Raw genomic sequence first — 20732 nt, forward strand, 5'->3', positions numbered from 1 at the left:
TGTAAGGTCGCAATGTCACTCAGACATGGAGCAGGAGGGGAGGGCCGAGACGGCCCGGGAGGGAAGGGGACAAATCAAGTCATAGGATGTGGAAAATGTGGAGAGTAGGGTCGAAGAGGCAGAATTAGGACACAGGATGGAGAAGGATTTAGCAGAAGGGAGAGATGATAGGATAGAAGATGAGAGAGTAGTGGGGGGGGAGAGAAGATTACAACGGCGCATGACCATCTGGGTACGGGCTGAGTGACTAGGGTTAGAGGAAAGGGAGACAGAAAAGGAAACAAAGTAGTGATCAGAGACCTGGAAGGGGGTTGCAGTGAGAGATTAGTATGCGAAAATCCTCTAGTAAAGATGCCTGCCTTGTGAGTGTAAGGGGACTGGAAAAGGGTGAGGTCAAAAGAGGCAAGGAGGAGAAAGAGAGCATTGGAAATAAATGAATCGAAGGCAGATGTCGGGGGTTGAAGTCGCTAAGTACGAAGAGCGGTGAGCCATCGTCAGGAAATGAGCTTATCAAGGTGTCAAGCTCATTGAGGAACGCTCTAAGGGCACCTGGTGGGCGAAAGATGACAACAAGGTTAAGCTTGAGTGGACAAGTGACAGTGACAGTGACAGTATGGAATTCAAATGAGGAGATGGACAGGTGAGAGAGAGAGAGAGAGAGAGAGAGAGAGAGAGAGAGAGAGAGAGAGAGAGAGAGAGAGAGAGAGAGAGAGAGGGAAAAAAAAGAGAAGAGAGAAAATCTGTACTTAGGAGAAATGAGTATCCATGTGCCACCACCGCGACGACCAGATGCTCTCGGACAATGAGAAAAACTTAATCAGATGAAGAGAGAGCAGCTGGAGTAGCATTGTTCTCTGGGGTGATTTATGTCTCCGTCAGGGCCAAAAAGTCAAGGGACTGAAGGGCAGCATGGGCTTAGCTGAACTCGCCGTTCTTCATCTGAAAATAACTAGGTAAGATACTCAAATGAGAGAGGAGTGTGGAACCTCCCTCACTTTCCTTCCAGAAAGACTCACAGATGTAATTGCTGCCAAAGGTGATTCTAACATGTATTGACTTAAGGGGTTGAATACTGATCTAATAAAGATATATTAGTGTTTTATCTTCAATAAATGTTTTACAAATGTTAGAATTTTTCTTCCACTTTGACATTACAGAGTATTTTGTGTGGATCGTTGACACAAAATGACAACTAAATACATTTTTATCCCACTTTGTAACACAACATAATGTGGAAAAATGAACACTTTCTAAAGGCACTGTACATTATCATTCTCCATCAACCAGTGTGCTTCAATAGGAAAAAGTGGATAGAGTCACTCTATGTGCTACCATTTGGAATTATAGAGTAGTGTACAATGCACTGCTGAAACACCTGAGTTGTATTTAACAATATATTCCACTCATTACCTGAATTTTATTGATACACTGTAAGCTGATGGATTTGAAGCAGAGAGATAGGCAATACTGTATCAGTTGACAAGTCACATAAAAAAGAAGGTGATCTTGTACAGGGTTGCATTGGGCAGAATTGGCATACTGTGCTACATTTTTACATTGTCCAACTGCTTTACAATACCCCCATTTCTGATGATTTATCCTACGCATGTACTGTATAATGATAATGAAACTGTAAGACTGACATATTTCTCAACATGCTCACAACCTGCCATTGCATGCTAATTATTATTTTTAAATGGTGCATGTCAAGTTATAGTCAAATACTGTATGGAAAATGTACCATCTACTATTATTTTTATTTAGCACTTTAAAAATAACTGTTTTGAAATGTGTATCTTGTGTTTTTTGCTATTGGATTAAATGGTGAGCCTATCATTATCTAATGTATTGGTGACTAAACAAAATGTTATCATGGTATTTCACGGATAACTTTGATTTAGCATGAATGACTCGGGTGAAAAATGTGAAACACCAATTAATGCACAATCAAAGGTTCTGAACACAAGATGGGGGCATTGTTATCAGCTTAGAGTTTATACCACTTACATCTGAAACATTTGCGAAAGTGATTGAAAAAAAACTGTATGACGTTGGCATAGGCGTAGACTGTGTGTGTGTGTGTGTGTGTGTGTGTGTGTGTGTGTGTGTGTGTGTGTGTGTCAGTGTATGACAGTGCAGCTTCTGTTTGAGCTCCTTCAGAGGAGGACAATAAAGGATGATGATGGCAGTCTGTGGCGTCCCCCACGACAGCAGGGTGGCAGCTGAAGAGGGGTGACCGCACATTAGCTCAGCTCCCCTTACTCAGCTCCCAGCTGCAGGTGATTGACAGGGATTGTGTCTGACACACCATCCGATAAACGCAGCTGTCTGAGATATGCCATGTGACAGGTAGAGACACTCTAATCTACAACACCACAGCAGAAACAGACAAAGTCTAGGCCTCAGGTAACAAAAAAAGCAAATTGGACAGCCGTGGCCCATTGCCTGTCACATCAGATATGAGGGTAGTCTGGGAAATGCCTGAGTGCCAGTATCAATGAGCATTGCATACCAGGGCTGAGTTGGACCTTTTGCCCTGTCCCTGCCTGACATTTCATCACAAAACATTATGAATGCCGCTTATTGTCATGCATACCACCACCATCTCTCACTGTCTCCTTCCAGAAACAGATCATTCTAACATTTCTCCTCATTGCGCTATAAAGCAGTGCCGGCACTAACAGAGGAAAATACCAACCCAAAATTGTTTAAATATTTATTTAACTAGGCAAGTCAGTTAAAAACAAATTCTTATTTTCACGGCCTAGGAACAGTAGGTTAAGTGCCTTGTTCAGGGGCAGAACGACAGATTTTTACCTTGTCAGCTTGAGGATTTGATCTTGCAACCATTTCAGTTACTAGTCCAATGCTCTAACCGCTAGGCTACCTGCCACCCCAAATTGCAATTCGTACATGAGCCAGAGGGAGGAGGAAATGAGGAGGGGCAGCTGTTGAGTAACACACTGGGCCATTTCTGAGCAAACATAAAATACTAATAAGCAGCATACATTAAAGACCATGAGCTGACTGTGCTTCGATTGTGGAGACCAAGTGCTTGATGAATAATTCACCAAAATGTCTCAAGCAATTACTATACATTGGGGACTTTGGTTTTTGAGAGTAGGGCTATGCCTGAAAATTCAAGAAAACAGTGGTTGGGACCTTGAAGGACCTTGAAGTGGCTGTATTCCCAATCCCCACTTTACTCACCACCTATAAACAACTGTTGATTTAACTTCTTACGTTATAGGATATAGGCAAGAGTTCCACTGTCTCCCTCTTGAATGACGCAGCAGCCTTGGTTGACCGTGGTGGGGTACATACACTCCATTATAGCCAGGATTTGCCCACTTTCCAGGTTCTTTAGAAAGTAATTCTCTAAAAAGGAGGTCTTAATCAGCTCATGTGACCTGAAGTAGTAAACCGTGTGGGAGGCAATCAATAAGTAATGTCATTGTGGCTAGGGTTTGACAACAAAGGCACTAAAGCTTTGAGCCAAGTGTCATACACTGTGTATAAATCAATCATTATTGACTTATTGTCTGTGCAGGAAACACTTTATCAGCCATAAAGGCCTTTAAGAGAACATTTCCAACCCGGACTCAGGGGTAACACAGGGGTAACATAGTAAAGGTAAATCCGGGACATCGTATGATATGTAACGATTTTACAATTCACATGGTATGTTATGAATTGCAATTCGTACAATATGTTACGAATTGAAATTTGTTCGATAGGTCACGAATCTTCAATACGTATGATATGTTACGAACTCCAATTTGTTGTTCTGACATCAGCTAGGTGGCTACCATTAATGTTAGCTAGGTTTAAAAAAATATATCTTATTGAACCTATATTTAACTAGGCAAGCCAGTTAAGAACACATTTTTCTATCCCAGACAATCCTAAGCCAATTGTGCGCCGCCCTATGGAACTCCCAATCACAGCCAGTTGTGATTCATCCTGGATTTCAACCAGGAACTGTAGTAATGCCTCTTGCACTGAGATGCAATGCCTTAGACCGCTATGCCACTCTGGCTAATGTTAGCTAGGCTAGGGGTTAAGGTTTGATTTTATTTTATTAGAATCCCCATTAGTTGACGCCAATGGCGACACCTAGTCTTACTGGGGTCCGACGTGTAACAAAAAAGACATTACAGACATAATACTTTATAATTTACATACATTTAAAAACGTTACCATGTAGTGTGTGTGCATTTATCAGTTACACATACTATACATGTCAGTACATACTGTTCACACAACAAGTAGGTTACATGGGGGAGAGCCATTGTACTGTGAGGTGTTGCTTTATTTGTTTTTTGAAACCAGATTTGATGTTCACTTGCGCTATATGAGATGGAAGGGAGTTCCATGCAATCATGGTTCTGTATAATACTGTACGTTTCCTTGAATTTGTTCTGGACCTAGGGACTTTTAAAAGACCCCTGGTGGTATTTCTGGTAAGTGTGTGTGTCAGTCCTGTGTGTAAGTTGACGATGCAAACAATTTGGAATTTTCAACACATTCATGTTTTTTTATAAAAACAAAAAGTGATGCTTTCAGTCTTTCCTCAACTCTTAGCCAAGAGAAACTGGCATGCATATTATTGATATTAGCCCTTTGATTACAATGAAGAGCAAAACATGCCGCTCTGTTCTTGGCCAGCTGCAGTTTAACCAGGTCCTTCTTAGCAGCACTTAATTATAGAGGGTTACCAGTTGACGTACAGTGCCTTGCAAAAGTATTCACCCCCATTGGTGTTTAAATAAAAAAAAATTGCATTACAACCTGTAATTTAAATAGATTTTTATTTGGATTTCATGTAATGGATATACACAAAATAGTCCAAATTGGTGAAGTTAAAATGAAAAAAAAAACTTGTTTAAAAAAATGTATGTGTGTGCATATGTATTTACCACCTTTGGTATGAAGCCCCTAAATAAGATCTGGTGCAATAAATTACCTTCAGAGGTCACATAATTAATTAAATAAAGTCCACCGGTGTGCAATCGAAGTGTCACATGATCTGTCACATTATCTCAGTATATATTCACCTGTTCTGAAAGGCCCCAGAGTCTGCAACACCACTAAGCAAGGGGCACCACCAAGAAAGCGGCACCATGAAGACCAATGAGCTCTCCAAACAGGTCAGGGACAAAGTTGTGGAGAAGTACAGATCAGGGTTGGGTTATAAAAAAATATCTGAGACTTTGAACATCCCACGGAGCACCATTAAATCCATTATTAAAAAATGGAAAGAATATGGCACCACAATAAACCTGCCAAGAGAGGGCTGCCACCAAAACTCACAGACCAGGCAAGGAGGGAATTAATCAGAGAGGCAACAAAGAGACCAAAGATAACCCTGAAGGAGCTGCAAAGCTCCACAGTGGAGATTGATTGTATCTGTCTATAGGACCACTTTAAGCCGTACACTCCACAGAGCTGGGCTTTACGGAAGAGTGGCCAGAGAAAAGCCATTGCTTAAAGAAAAAATAAGCAAACACGTTTGGTGTTCGCCAAAAGGCATGTGGGAGACTCCCCAAACATAAGGAAGAAAGTACTCTGGTAAGATGAGCCTAAACTTGAGCTTTTTGGCCATCAAGGAAAACGCTATGTCTGGCACAAACTCAACACCTCTCATCACCCCGAGAACACCATCCCCACAGTGAAGCATGGTGATGGCAGCATCATGCTGTGGGGATGTTTTTTCATCGGCAGGGACTGGGAAACTGGTCAGAATTGAAGGAATGATGGATGGCGCTAAATACAGGGAAATTCTTGAGGGAAACCTGTTTCAGTCTTCCAGAGATTTGAGATTGGGATGGAGGTTCACCTTCCAACAGGACAATGACCCTAAGCATACTGCTAAAGCAACACTTTAGTGGTTAAAGGGGAAACATTTAAATGTCTTGGAGTGGCCTAGTCAAAGCCCAGACCTCAATCCAACTGAGACTCTATGGTATGACTTAAAGATTGCTGTACACCAGCAGAACCCATCCAACTTGAAGGAGCTGGAGCACCTTTGCCTGAATGGACAAAAATGGCTAGATGTGCCAAGCTTATAGAGACATATCCCAAGAGACTTGCAGCTGTAATTGCTGCAAAAGGTGGCTCTACAAAGTATTGACTTTGGGGGGGTGAATAGTTATGCATGCTTAAATTTTCCGTTTTTTGGTGTAATTTCTTCTTTGTTTCACAATAAAAAACATTTTGCATCTTCAAAGTGGTAGGGGGGTGAAAAATGCCAAGGGGGTGGATACTTTTGCAAGGCACTGTATGATGGCTTTTAGCGGCCATGTTGGAAGACCACCGCATCAATTCTTTCAACAACAACAGCTGAGTGGCTACCCCATGCTATATGATAACAGTGCCTAAAACTAGTTGATTCATTACCATGGTCAATTTCTGTGCAGTATTTGGCTGCTCTAACAAGGCAGGAAAGACACCTGGATTTAAAAAAAAACTGATTACCCGCAATCATGAAACACCAAGGAGATAAGAAAAGAACTGTCAGAAAAAGCAAAAAAAAACTTTTTGAATGTCAAGACCTGAACCCAGACAGTAGTCAGTACGTCTACTCCAATCATTTTATCACTGGTAAGTCTGATCGGTTTCAAGTTCAGTTTAGCTGTTATGCTAACCAGGTGTTAACAACAAGACTGAGTTAGTCAACATTAGCTAGCTAGATAGTTTGTAGTCTAGCTATTAGCACGTGTTGCGTGAGTTTCAAGTTATGGGTAAGTAATTTTGTTCACCATAAACATCATTAAAGTGAAGACTGTTATTTTATCAAATCAATTCTCTGTAATTATTATTACGTGATTAAACTAATCATGTAAATGTAATTAACTAGGAAGTCAGGCACCAAGGAACATTTTTCCTAATATAACTCTTCAGATATTTTAATATCTGATCAATTATTCTTCTAATTAATGAATTATTCTTTACCTCACGTTAGTCTCATTCCAAACGTTGTAAATTGTTGGTTATCTGCACGATCCCATCCTTTACTATGATTTATCCATACATCAATTGTCTTAATCATTTATTTACTAACTAACTAAATAATCACAGAAATGCATAAACACACAAACAGTAGATATGGTTACAAGAAAACGATAGGGGAGGTTCCCTAGTGGGCTAAGCCGATATGACGGCTTGGCGGACAAAGGGAAGTGGGTGTGGACTGAGAAGGGAGGGAAAGACAAAAAGAGTCACTACACAGTTGATAATTATAATAATTGAAATGCTAACCCTTTGCACATGAACGCTCACTCATTCAGGAATAATTGCAATCAATATTTATTTACGCTCAGTGTGTCGTCGTGATCTCTGTTGGAATCGTCAGTCCTTCTGTTGGAAAGTTCATCCGAGCGTCTCTCTCTCTCTCTCTCTCTGCTTCCCTGAAGTCTTTCATGGTTAGAATGGATACTTCAGAGTACCATTAAGAAATGTTCTTATAGAATAGATGTTTCGGCGGTTATCGGTCTTCGCATCCCAGGTTGACATAATTTCTAGCTGCAGACTAGTAATTAGTATCTAAGATTTGCTCTTATTCTGTCGGGATCGATAGTCTCAGAGTTTAACCATTTCCTGCCGTGTAACCAATGCTCCACGTGGTATGGTTAGGAAGTCAACAACCATTACAACCTGAGCTTATACTGAGGTTTTTGTGGTCTAAACTCAACCTGTGCCCCCTCGGTGTCCATCAAGGTATGTGTAACTGATATGAAATGGTTCGCTAGTAAGCGGGATGCGCGCTAATAGCATTTCAATCGGTGACATCACTCGCTCTGAGACCTTGAAGTAGTTGTTCCCCTTGCTCTGCAAGGGCCGTGGCTTTTGTGGAGCGATGAGTAACGATGCTTTGTGGGAGGCAGTTGTTGATGTGTGCAGAGGGTCACTGGTTTGAGCCCAAGTCGGGGTGAGGAGAGGGACAGAAGGTAAACTGTTACATTGATGCTGTTGATCCGGATCACTGGTTGCTGTGGAAAAGGGGGGTGAGTGTAACCGATGTGAAATGGATATCTAGTTAGCGGGGTGTGCGCTAATAACGTTTCAATCGGTGACGTCACTCGCTCTGAGACCTTGAAGTAGTTGTTCCCCTTGCCCTGCAAGGGCCGTGGCTTTTGTGGAGCGATGGGTAACGATGCTTCGAGGGTGGCTGTTGTCGATGTGTGCAGAGGGTCCCTGGTTCGAGCCCAGGTAGGGGCGAGGAGAGGGACGGAAGGTAAACTGTTACATACGTGTGGTCTGAAGAGGATTTCTTCAGGAGGGGGTTTTATTCATAACAGTAGAAAAGGGTTGTTCCATGACGCCAGATCATGTCTGTGCTCACGGGGGCGGGCCAATGACTTAGTTAAACTTTAAAGGGAATACAATTCTCTTTCATTAAAGGTTTAATATCACCTTACATCATTTCACAAATAGTTTCATCTCTGAGGTCACCAAATGAAACACACTCGTCATACCCGTCCCATAAGTGTCCACGGAGCATTCCCACCTTCTCACAAGTGGACATTTTGTATCAAATCCTCATTTTGGGGATTTAGGAGTTTCCATGTGAAATCCTTTGTTCTCTCTATGTGTCTCTTTCTGCATGGCCAGCGGGAGAGAGTCTCCTCCAGGAATTTACGACCTGAGATAACAGAACCTGGGTGTAGGAGAGAGAGAGGGATGCCACGATCTATACCCAGAAAGGGCCACATCATGACAATAACAAAGGATTGCATGCATCTATCATCACATTAGCAGACTAATGTAAGCCTCCTAATCCTAATGTGATGAGTAGTTTAGGCTATTAATGAGCGCGTAGTGGCATAAGCCTATAAGCTATATCAGAGACATTTCTTTCCTTTGCACAGGAAAAATTTGGCCTTTGATAAACATTTCATGCAATCCTACTACATTTTATATGACTGGAGACATTAGCAGTGGTTAAACCTGTTGGGGCTAGGGGGCAGTATTTGCACGGCCGGATAAAAAACGTACCCGATTTAAACTGGTTACTACTCTTGCCCAGAAACGAGAATATGCATATAATTATTAGATTTGGATAGAAAACACTCTAAAGTTTCTAAAACGGTTTGAATGGTGTCTGTGAGTATAACAGAACTCATATGGCAGGCCAAAACCTGAGAAGATTCCATACAGGAAGTGCCCTGTCTGACAATTTCTTGTTCTTCTGTTGCATCTCTATCGAAAATACAGCATCTCTGCTGTAACGTGACATTTTCTAAGGCTTCCATTGGCTCTCAGAAGGCGCCAGAAAGTGGAATGACGTGTCTCCTGTCTCTGGGCGAAGAACAGCATGAGATTTTGTGAGTGGTCAGGCTGGGAACAGTGACACTGGAGATGCGCGTCCACGAGACTACTCCATTTTTTTCTTTCAGCCTTTGAATGAATACAACATCGCCCGGTTGGAATATTATCGCTATTTTAGGAGAAAAATAGCATAAAAATGTATTTTAAACAGCATTTGACATGCTTCGATATTTTGCATTTTTTTTGTCACGAAATGCGCTCGCGCGTCACCCTTCGGATAGAGACCTGAACGCACAAACAAAACTGAGCTATTTGAATATAACGATGGATTATTTGGAACCAAAACAACATTTGTTGTTGAAGTAGAAGTCCTGGGAGTGCATTCTGACGAAGAACAGCAAAGGTAATCCAATTTTTCTAATAGTAATTCTGAGTTTAGTGAGCGCCAAACTTGGTGGGTGTCAAATTAGCTAGCCTGTGATGGCCGAGCTATCTACTCAGAATATTGCAAAATGTGCTTTCGCCGAAAAGTTATTTTAAAATCTGACACCGCGATTGCATAAAGGAATTCTGTATCTATAATTCTTAAAATAATTGTTATGTATTTTGTGAACGTTAATCGTGAGTAATTTAGTAAATTCACTGGAAGTTTGCGGTGGGTATGCTAGTTCTGAACATCACATGCTAATGTAAAAAGCTGGTTTTTGATATAAATATGAACTTGATTGAACAAAACATGCATGTATTGTATAACATAATGTCCTAGGAGTGTCATCTGATGAAGATCATCAAAGGTTAGGGCTTCATTTAGCTGTGGTTTGGGTTTTTGTGACATATATGCTTGCTTTGAAAATGGCTGTGTGATTATTTTTGGCAGGGTACTCTCCTGACATAATCTAATGTTTTGCTTTCGCTGTAAAGCCTTTTTGAAATCGGACAATGTGGTTAGATTAACGAGAGTCTTGTCTTTAAAATGGTGTAAAATAGTCATATGTTTGAGAAATTGAAGTTATAGCATTTTTGAGGTATTTGTATTTGACATGCGTTTTTCTGGATTTTTTGGTTGTTATTCTGTCTCTCACTGTTCAATAAACCTACCATTAAAATTATAGACTGATCATTTCTTTGTCAGTGGGCAAACGTACAAAATCAGCAGGGGATCAAATACTTTTTTCCCTCACTGTATTTAGTTGCAATGATGAATACACCAAGATAGCTAGCTAACTAGCTAATATGAAGATACCTAGCTGGTGATATTTAATTCACTTGGCTAGCTATACAGTATGTAAAGTTAGCTAGCTAGCTAACATTAGTTAGCTGTTCATTTCAGTTAGCCTGCACACAAAGATTCTGGAGAAATTAGCTAGCTAGATAATAATAGCTATTGTTTTTATCATTTTCTAAATATATGTACTTACTTGAATAGGTTCTCTCACTGCCTCCATTTTTTGGTTCCTTCGAAAAATGAAATAATGAGCAATCTCCCCAAAGTTTCCGGTGGTAGCAAAACACAGCCAGCCATTTAGATGATTGGAGGACTACCACCAGACTGACTCTGGTCTTCCAACGTGGTGCCCGGTGTGGTTGCTAGGTGATGTGCAATTAACTAACATACTAAGTAGTTGCAAAGTAGCTCAAAAGTAGTAATTAGTTGCAAAGTTGCTAATTTGTCTAAAGTTGTCCATAATGTGTTTCGAACACGCAACTTTTGGGTTGCTAGACATTTGCATTATACACCTACCCATTCACCACAACCAACCACCCTACTTTATTTTTTGCTTCAATAACCTACTGTCTTACAGTATGTAACCATACCAAAGGTAACATATCATACTAATTTGAGTATCCCTGTAGCTCTCTTCACGACAACAGACACAGGTTGGTTCTTTGTAACGGGCGTTTTTTGCATTGCACGTCTTTTTTCTCCGATGCATCCACGTCACGCCGTGAGAACTATATGTTTGAATGAACACAGTAACGTTGATAAATTATAGAGTACTGAAACAAAGAAATACAAATGGCGCTCGGCGCAACAATACAAATGGCGCTTGGCGCGACAATACAAATGGAACTTGGCGCGACTATAAACAAAGTTCTATAGGTTGAACAAAATACCTCGTTGGCTGCTTGTCCTGAAAAGAGGTTCTTGAATTCTTAAAGTCCCTTGAAAGTCCCTTTACTGTCTTTCTTAGCCTCTGCCATCAACAATTATGACTCAGACTAAGATCTGCTTAAGTTAGATTGCACACAGTCAATTAACAAATTCCGTAGCAGTAACACAACAGAGAACGTTAGTTCCGGGATGGAACATAAAAACACAATTAATGGCCTAACGTTAATTTACCTGTTACATCACATTTAAATTCTTATCTATACATCAATAAATCATTTATTTATTTACTACATCAAATAAACCTTGAATTATGTATTAATCATGCATAGTGAACACAGCATCTATGTAACAACACTTACAATCCTGGACTTACGTTTAGTAAGTTACGTCTATTCTATGAGACCAGGCTGACATTTCTCAAGCAGAACAGGTCAAAGGGAACATGTCCTTGGTGTGTTCTCTCACTGTTGGTTTTTGTTGTAGCTTTTTAGGCTGACCAGAGCAAGTTGCCTTGGATTCAGGGTCACGGGCTCTGACAATATGTGTCAAACCCTGACCATAGAGAGCCCTTGTTTCTCTATGGTGTAGTAGGTCAGGGCGTGACAAGGGGGTGTTCTAGTTTAACATTTCTATGTTGGTGTTTTGGTTTGGTTCTCAATTAGAGGCAGCTGGTAATCGTTGCCTCTAATTGGGGATCAAATTTAAGTAGCTATTTTTCCCACCTGTTTTTTGGGGATATTGTTTTGTGTTTGTGCATGTGCACCACGTAGTCACGTTTCGTTGTTCGTTTATTGATTTATTTGCTTTTGCTTAAAGTTTCACTTTGTAATAAATATGTGGAACTCATCATCTGCTGCGCCTTAGTCCCGTTCTTACGACAACCATGACAGAATATCCCACCAAAAGAGGACCAAGCAGCATATCCACGAGGTAAAGGAGTTTTGGACATGGGAAGAAGTGATGGGTGGATGTGAAACCCTTCCTTGGCGGCAGACGGAAGGTAATAATGGAGGACAGCAACGACGCCAGTGTTCGCGGCCACAGAAAGCCCAAGGACAACCCCAAGATTTTTTTGGGGGGGGCACAAGGGGTGGCCGGCTGAGCCGCGGGAAGAGCCAGAGCACATCGAGCAGGCGATAGAGAAGTGGTCGGTCGACCCAAGAAGAGAGCCAGAGCCCGCCTGGGAGTCGATGGAGCAATGTGAAGAAAGATATCAGAGAATGATGTTGGCGAAGAGTATGCTGCAGCGCAGGCGGGCTGAAGATCGGGTCATCAGTCCGGTGCCATCTGTGCCGACTCCACGCACCAGATCTCCAGTGCGCCTCCCCAGCCCGGTACGTCATGTGGCTGCTCCCTGCACTCGCCCTGAAGAGCCAGAGACCGTCAGGGAGGCAATGGGGAAGTTGGGAGAGAGAGAGATGAGAGAGATGTTGTGCAAGTGTGTTCTGCTCAACATCCAACCACAGGATCCGGTTAGCAGTCTGGTGCAACCTGCGCCGGTTCCACGCTTCTGGCCTCCAGTGCGCCTCCTCAGTCCAGTACGTCCTGTGTCTCCTCTTCGCACTCGCCCTGAAGTGCGTGTTCCCAGTCCGGTACGTCCTGTGCCTCCTCCTCACACTCGCCCTGAAGTGCGTGTCCCCAGTCCGGTACGTCCTGTGCTTGCTCCTTGCACTCGCCCTGAAGAGCGTGTCACCAGTCTGGTGCAACCTGTGCCGTCCCCTCGCATCAGGCCTCCAGTGCGCCTCCCCAATCCGGTACGTCCTGTGCCTGCTCCTCGCACTCACCCTGAAGTGCATGTCACCAGTCCGGTGCCACCTGTACCGGCTCCACACATTAGGCCTCCAGTGCGCATTCACAGTCCGGAGCTTCCAGCGACGGTTCACAGTCCAGAGCTTCCGGTGACAGTTCACAGTCCAGAGCTTCCGGCGACAGTTCCCAGTCCAGAGCTTCCGGCGACGGTTCCCAGTCCAGAGCTTCCGGCGACGGTTCCCAGTCCGGAACCTCCTGCGACGGTCCACGGTCCGGAACCTCCTGCAATGTTCCACGGTCCGGAACCTCCTGCGACGGTCCACAGTCCGGAACCTCAAGCAACAGTCAACGGTCTGGAGCTTCCAGGCAAGGCATCCAGTCCAGCTCCATGGCAGGAGCCTTCCTCTGCGCCGGTGTCCAGTCAAAGCACGGTGTCCAGTCCAGCTCCATGGCAGGAGCCCTCCTCTGCGCCGGTGTCCAGTCCAGACACGGCATCTAGTCCCGCTCCTAGGCCGGAGCCTTCCTCAGCGCCAGTGCCCAGTCCAGGCACGGCGACCAGTCCAGCTCCAAGGCCCGAGCCTTCCTCTGCGCCGGTGCCCAGTCCGGGCGCAGCGTTCAACCCAGCTCCATGACCGGAGCCTTACTCTGCGCCGATGCCCATTCTAGGCACGGCGTCCAACCCAGCTCCAGGGTTGCGCCGATGCCCAGTCCAGGCACGTCGTTGGTTTCAGGTTTTGTGGCCGGATTCCGCACCTTTGGGGGGTACTGTCACGCCCTGACCATAGAGAGCCCTTGTTTCTCTATGGTGTAGTAAGTCAGGGCGTGACGAGGGGGTGTTCTAGCTTAAAATTTCTATGTTGGTGTTTTGGTTTGGTTCCCAATTAGAGGCAGCTGGTAATCGTTGCCTCTAATTGGGGATCAAATTTAAGTAGCTATTTTTCCCACCTGTGTTTGTGGGATATTGTTTTGTGTTTGTGCATGTGCACCACGTAGTCACGTTTCATTGTTCATTTATTGATTTATTTGCTTTTGCTTAAAGTTTCACTTTGTAATAAATATGTGGAACTCAACATCAAATCAAATCAAATGTATTTATATAGCCCTTCTTACATCAGCTGATATCACAAAGTGCTGTACAGAAACCCAGCCTAAGACCCCAAACAGCAAGCAATGCAGGTGTAGAAGCACGGTGGCTAGGAAAAACTTCCTAGAAAGGCCAAAACCTAGGAAGAAACCTAGAGAGGAACCAGGCTATGAGGGGTGGCCAGTCCTCTTCTGGCTGTGCCGGGTGGAGATTATAACAGCACATGGCCTAGATGTTCAAATGTTCATAAATGACCAGCATTGTCAAATAATAATAATCATAGTAGTTGTCGAGGGTGCAACAAGTCAGTAACACAAGAGTAAGTGTCAGTTGGCTTTTTCATAGCCGATCTTTGAGAGTATCTCTACCGCTCCTGCTGTCTCTAGAGAGTTGAAAACAGCAGATCTGGGACAGGTAGCACGTCCGGTGAATAGGTCAGGGATCCAGCAGGTCTGGGACAACAGGTCTGGGACAGGTAGCACGTCCGGTGAACAGGTCAGGGTTCCATAGCTGCAGGCAGAACAGTTGGAACTGGAGCAGCAGCACGGCCAGGTGAACTGGGGACAGCAAGGAGTCATCAAGCCAGGTAGTCCTGAGGCATGGTCCTAGGGCTCAGGTCCTCCGAGAGAGAGAAAGAAAGAAAGAGAAAGAGAGAATTAGAGAGAGCATATTTAAATTCACACAGGACACCGGAAAAGACAAGAGAAATACTCCAGATGTGACAGACTGACCCTAGCCCCCCGACACATAAACTACTGCAGCATAAATACTGGAGGCTGAGACAGGAAGGGTCAGGAGACACTGTGGCCCCATCCGCTGCGCCTTGGTCCCGTTCTTACGACAACCGTGACAATATGGTCTTTCTTTGAACCACATGATACAATGTAGCCTACGTCGGCATTGATATAAATAATATGTATAATAGCATAAAAGAAAAACATTGCTTGAAATTTGGATTTACTTTCTGCAGAAAATCTTACCTGCACGTGCTCCAGAAAACCCTGGGGGTGTGATGGTGGCCATGTAGTGGTCCAGTTCATGAATCAAGTCATCCTTGGCATCCAACTCCAGCTCTAGCTCATCAATGAGTGTTTCTCTCTGGCGGAGCTCCTCAATCTTCAACTGCAGGGCAAACTGCAGGTCTCGAAGTGTACCCATTGCCCTTGGGGAGCAGAAGTGATAAGCCAGGGAATTATGAGAGTGAGAGAGAATGAGAATGAGAGACTGTGTGTGTGTGTGTGTGTGTGTGTGCGTGTGCGTGTGTGTGTTAATTACATTGTTACGTATTGCATTCTGAACATTCTAATTAAATTATCTTTGATTGAAAAGACAGCTTAGAAACTCCATTCCCACCGAGGCTGCAGTTGATTAAATAATAGGCATAGCATGCAACAAAATATGGCAATTTGTTAGATTATGCATGCATTCAGTTATGCAACTTTAATTGCACATTGCACAAAATGATCAATCACAAAGTAAAATCACTTACAGTAGCCTACCTGTCTAAGCAGAAGAACATCAGCAAGAAAGTCCAGAGAATTGAAATGACTGTTTAAAACTGAAATGCTTTTACTTTTAAAGAGTTGTATCACTTCTGTCTCTGACTGATATTTTAATTTGTGTGAGACGACTTCTCTGTTTACGCTCGATTTAAAAGCATGGACAGGTGTAGCGCAGGTACACCTCGTAATACTGTCAGTGAAGAGTGAATGGTTTGTCGCTAAGGAAAGACTCGGGTGGATGATTCATGAAGCCTCTCACCAATAAGCTTTGCTCTCAGATTTATGGAAAGCCAAAAGGTTCAAATTGTCTCACCCTGATGACTCATTTTATTATAATGCCGTCCTAAGCAAGTGTATTGGTGTAAAAACGGTGTGGTCGCCTGATATCTCACTATACACGCGTTGAAAACGTCTTAGAACATTCTAATTAAATTATCTTTGATTGAAAAGACAGCTCAGAAACTCCATTCCCACTGAGGATGCAGTTGATTAAATAATTGGCATAGCATGCAACAAAATATGTAAAATTGATAGATTATGCATGCATTCAGCTATGCAACTTTAATTGCACATTGCACAAAATTATAAATCACAAAGCAATCGTGACGAAACACTGTTGAAAATGTTGAAAAGGGGATAATTGTAACGATCGTCGTGCAGGAAGGAAGAAGTGGACCAAGGCGCAGCTGGGAGCGAACTCATGTTATTTATTACAGACTGAAATAACATGGTCAAAACAGAGAATAAACGTATCGCTACTGCTCCAACAAAAAGAGACAACAACCCACAAACATCGTGGGGGGAAAAGGAACTTAAATATGATTCCCCAATCAGAGGCAACTAGTGACAGCTGTCTCTGATTGGGAATCGACAGAACCCAACAGAAATACGCCCCAAAGCAAGGCTATACCAAAAACATAGAAAATAAACTATAGAAATGCCACACCCTGACCCAAAATAGAAGAGTTCACCTGGTCAGGGCGTGACAATAATGTTTGCTAACTTCACTGGGTAGGCCTACATTGGAGAAAAAGTACACTACGTTTACTTACCACTATGTTTAGCCAACTGTACAACGTTTCTACTGGGAGCTTACAAAGTAAACATTAGCTAACTGTAGCCTACATCAGCAAATGCATGTTTCTGCTGCTTGACGCTGCTGCCTGGTCTGAGAACATTTTGTATTATTCTGTAGATAAATCTGAGACACTCCATTTAGTATGACATGTAATGTTTTGTATGGTATATATTCATTTGTGGATGTCCATCACCCATTTCTTATAATATGTTACGAATTTGCAAAATGTACTATATGTTACGAATTTGCTAAACAGACTATATATTACAAATTTGCAAAACATATGATATGTTATGAATTCTTGCAAGGCTAGGGGTTAGGGTTAAGTTTAGGAGTTAGGTTAAAGGTTTACGGTTAGGGTTAGAGGACGGGTTAGCTAAAAGGGTTAGGGTTAGGGTTAGGGTTAGGGGAAGGGGAAGGGGAAGCTAACATGCTAAGTAGTTGCAAAGTAGCTAAAAAGTAGTAAGTAGTTGAAAAGTTGCTAATTGGCTAAAATACTAAAGTTGTCGTGATGAGATTTGGACTCGCAAGACATTCCTAGACATTCACGTTACTCGCCCACCCGACCAAACACCCTACTCTCATTTTTGCCTAAGTAACCATCTGTCTTATGTAACCATACCAATCGTAACATATACTAATTTGGGGATCCCGGATTTACTTTTACTATGTTACGTCTAGTCTATCAGGCCAGGCTGGACAGGTAGAGCCCAGAAAGGATGGGAAATTAACCTAAACCACTCATTCTTGTCAGTTATAGTTCACTTTTATATTATATCTCTAAAATATCCAATTAATGGTGGCCAATATTGAGAGATATCATGAGGCTACCCTCACGTATCTGAAATTATATGATTCAATTATGTTTTCTAATCATTAGCATGCAGTTAATTACTTGCGGTATAACTCTGATGATAGAGCTAAATATACGCAATTGTTTCACATGGAATAATTGGAAATGTTCATTTCTGACTATGCTCATCAAGAGGTGGACTACAGTATATCACAACCAGATAGTTCAAACGTATTTAACAATCCCTTGAAAACGCCAAGCAGTTGTCAATGGTTTTAACAGAGCTGGGGGTCTCCTTGCCCACCAGAAAGCAAATCGAATGCTCTGCTCCTTATTGTGATGTTTAACGACCTATAGAGTGCAATTTACAAATAAAATACTATTTTATTTGTTGGGTGCTTTGTAAACAACAGGTATAGAGTAACAGTGAAATGCTTACTTACTTTTCCAACAATGCAGTGTTAAAGATATATATATATATATATATATATATATATATATACAGTACCTAGGTCTGTGGCGGTCACGAAATTCCATCAGCCGGTGATTGTCAAGCAAATAACTGTCGGTCTCATGGTAATTCACTGTTAATTAACATAAACACATTTAGCATCTCCTGGCTCCACACACAGCCTACGAGCCATTTTAAAAAGTCTAATAAATCCATGTAATGTAGCCTACACCTTCACAATAAATCCATTATTTATTTTCGACAGGTCTAAAGAAACATGATATGAATAAAATTTCAGAAGAAAATAATACCATTCTCTGAGTTGTCCTTATGTTAGGCTTTGTTTTGGTGTGTCAGTGTGTCAGTAGCCATTTGATTAGCTATTTAACAGTCTTATTTAGCAGTCTTATGGCTTGGGAGTAGAAGCTGTTCAGGATCCTGTTGGTTCCAGACTTGGTGCACTGGTACCGTTTGCCGTGTGGTAGCAGAGAGAATAGTCTATGGCTTGGGTGGCTGGAGTCTTTGACAATTTTGGGGGACTTCCTCTGACACTGCCTGATATAGAGGTCCTGGATGGCAGGGTGCTCGGCCCCAGTGATGTACTGGGCCATACTCACCACCCTCTGCGCTGTGTAGCGCCTTCCGGTCAGGTGCCTTGCAGTTGCCGTACCAAGCGGTGATGCAGCCAATCAAGAGGCTCTCAACGGTGCAGCTGTAGAACTTTTTGAGGCTCTGAGGGCCCAGTCTCCTGAGGGGGTAGAGGCGCTATTGTGTCCTCTTTACAACTGTGTGGGTGTGTGGACCATGTAATTCCTTTGTGATGTCGACACCGAGGAACTTGAAGGACTCGACCCGCTCCAATACAGCCCCATCGATGTGGATGGGAGCATGCTCGCAACCTCCGTTTCCTGTAGTTCACGATCAGCTCCTATGTCTTGCTGACGTTGAAGGAGAGGTTGTTGTCCTGGCACCACACTGCCAGGTCTCTAACCTCCTCCCTATAGGCTGCCTCATTGTCGTCGGTGATCAGTCCTACCACTGTCATGTCATCAGCAAACTTGATAATGGTGTTGGAGTCGTGTGCGGCTACACAGTCGTGAGTGAACAGGAGTACAGGAGGGGACTAAGCACACAGCCCTGGGGGGCCTCTGTGTTCAAATGTTGTTGCCTACCCTCACCGCTTGGGGGAAGCCCAGTTGACAATCTTACGGCCAAGCAGAGCAAGCTTGCCCCTTTCGACAAATTTACTTTTCGGGGGGAGGGGTGGGAACCAACTCCTCACATGGTACCATCTCCTGGTCGTTGTGCCCATGTGCCACCAGCTGTAATACACTGTGTTAAAGAAGTGTTATAAATGAATGTGAGCGTGTTCCCAAAAACACATGGGTCCCGTAATGTCTGCAAAAACAAAACACTGCATTCCACAGTAGGAACCTCATACCAACGGTCAAGCATGGTGGTGGTAGTGTCATGGTTTATGGATGCATTGCTGCCTCAGGACCTAGACGACTTGCCGTCATCAAAGGAACCATGAATTCTGCTCTGTATCAGAGAATTCTAAAGGAGAATATCAGGCCATCCGTCCATTAGCTTAAGCTGAAGCACAGCTGGGTCATGCAGCAAGACCATGATCCAGAACACACAAGCTAGTCTACCTCAGAATGGTCAGTTTATGCTCTAAAACCCACAAATGTTGCTGAGTTAAAGCTGTTCTGCATGGAAGAGTAGGACAAAATTCCTCCACAGCGATGTGAGAGACTGATCAACAACTACAGAAAGCATTTGGTTGCAGTCATTGCAGCTAAATTTGGCACAACCAGTTATCAAGTGTTAGGGGGCAATTACTTTTTCACACAGGGACATTGGATGTTGCATAACTTTATTTATTAAGTAAATTAAATAGGTATCACATTTTTGTTTTATTTGTTCACTCTGGTTCCCTTTATCTAATATCTAATCCAGGCTGTATCACAACCGGCCGTGATAAATCAAATACAATTTTATTGGTCACATACACATGGTTAGCAAATGTTATTGCGAGTGTAGCGAAATGCTTGTGCTTCTAGTTCCGACAGTGCAGTAATATCTAACAAGTAATCTAACAATTCCACAACAACTACCTAATACACACAAATCTAAAGGGATGGAATAAGAATATGTACATATAAATATATAGATGAGCGATGACCGAGCGGCATAGGCCCCCCCTCACTGGGTCGTTCCAGCCCTCTCCAGCCCTCTCCCACCATCTCCCTGGGGCAGGGAGCTGGCTGGATGTATTTGCGCCCCCTTAGGCCGCGGGCGAGGGTTGGACCTCCTCTCTGGGTCGGCACCAGCCCCTTACGCATAGCCGCAGGAAGTAGTTTGGGGGTGAGGGTACTGCGATTATTGTCTTCAACAGGGGGCTTCTTTTTAATTTTTTTTAAAATACATTTTTCAGGGGGGGTTTCTGCTGCACCCTACGCACCCCTACTTCCTGCGGCAATGCCCTTTCGGTGCTCTCCCACCTCCAACTGGCTGGATGTAGTGGCATCCCCTGGTGTCCCCGGCCGTGGGTCTGTCCCCCTCTCTGGGCGTCGGCCCTTCTCCCCGAAACGCATGTAAACGCCCCCCAAAAATAAACAAGTACAAGCTGGGAGTATCTATGATTCTCTTAAAGTAGCAGAACTCTGTCATTAGAGATCTTTCCCCA

Source organism: Salmo salar, chromosome 20 (genome assembly GCF_965601325.2).
Source record: "Salmo salar chromosome 20, fSalSal1, whole genome shotgun sequence".
Classification (NCBI taxonomy): domain Eukaryota; kingdom Metazoa; phylum Chordata; class Actinopteri; order Salmoniformes; family Salmonidae; genus Salmo; species Salmo salar.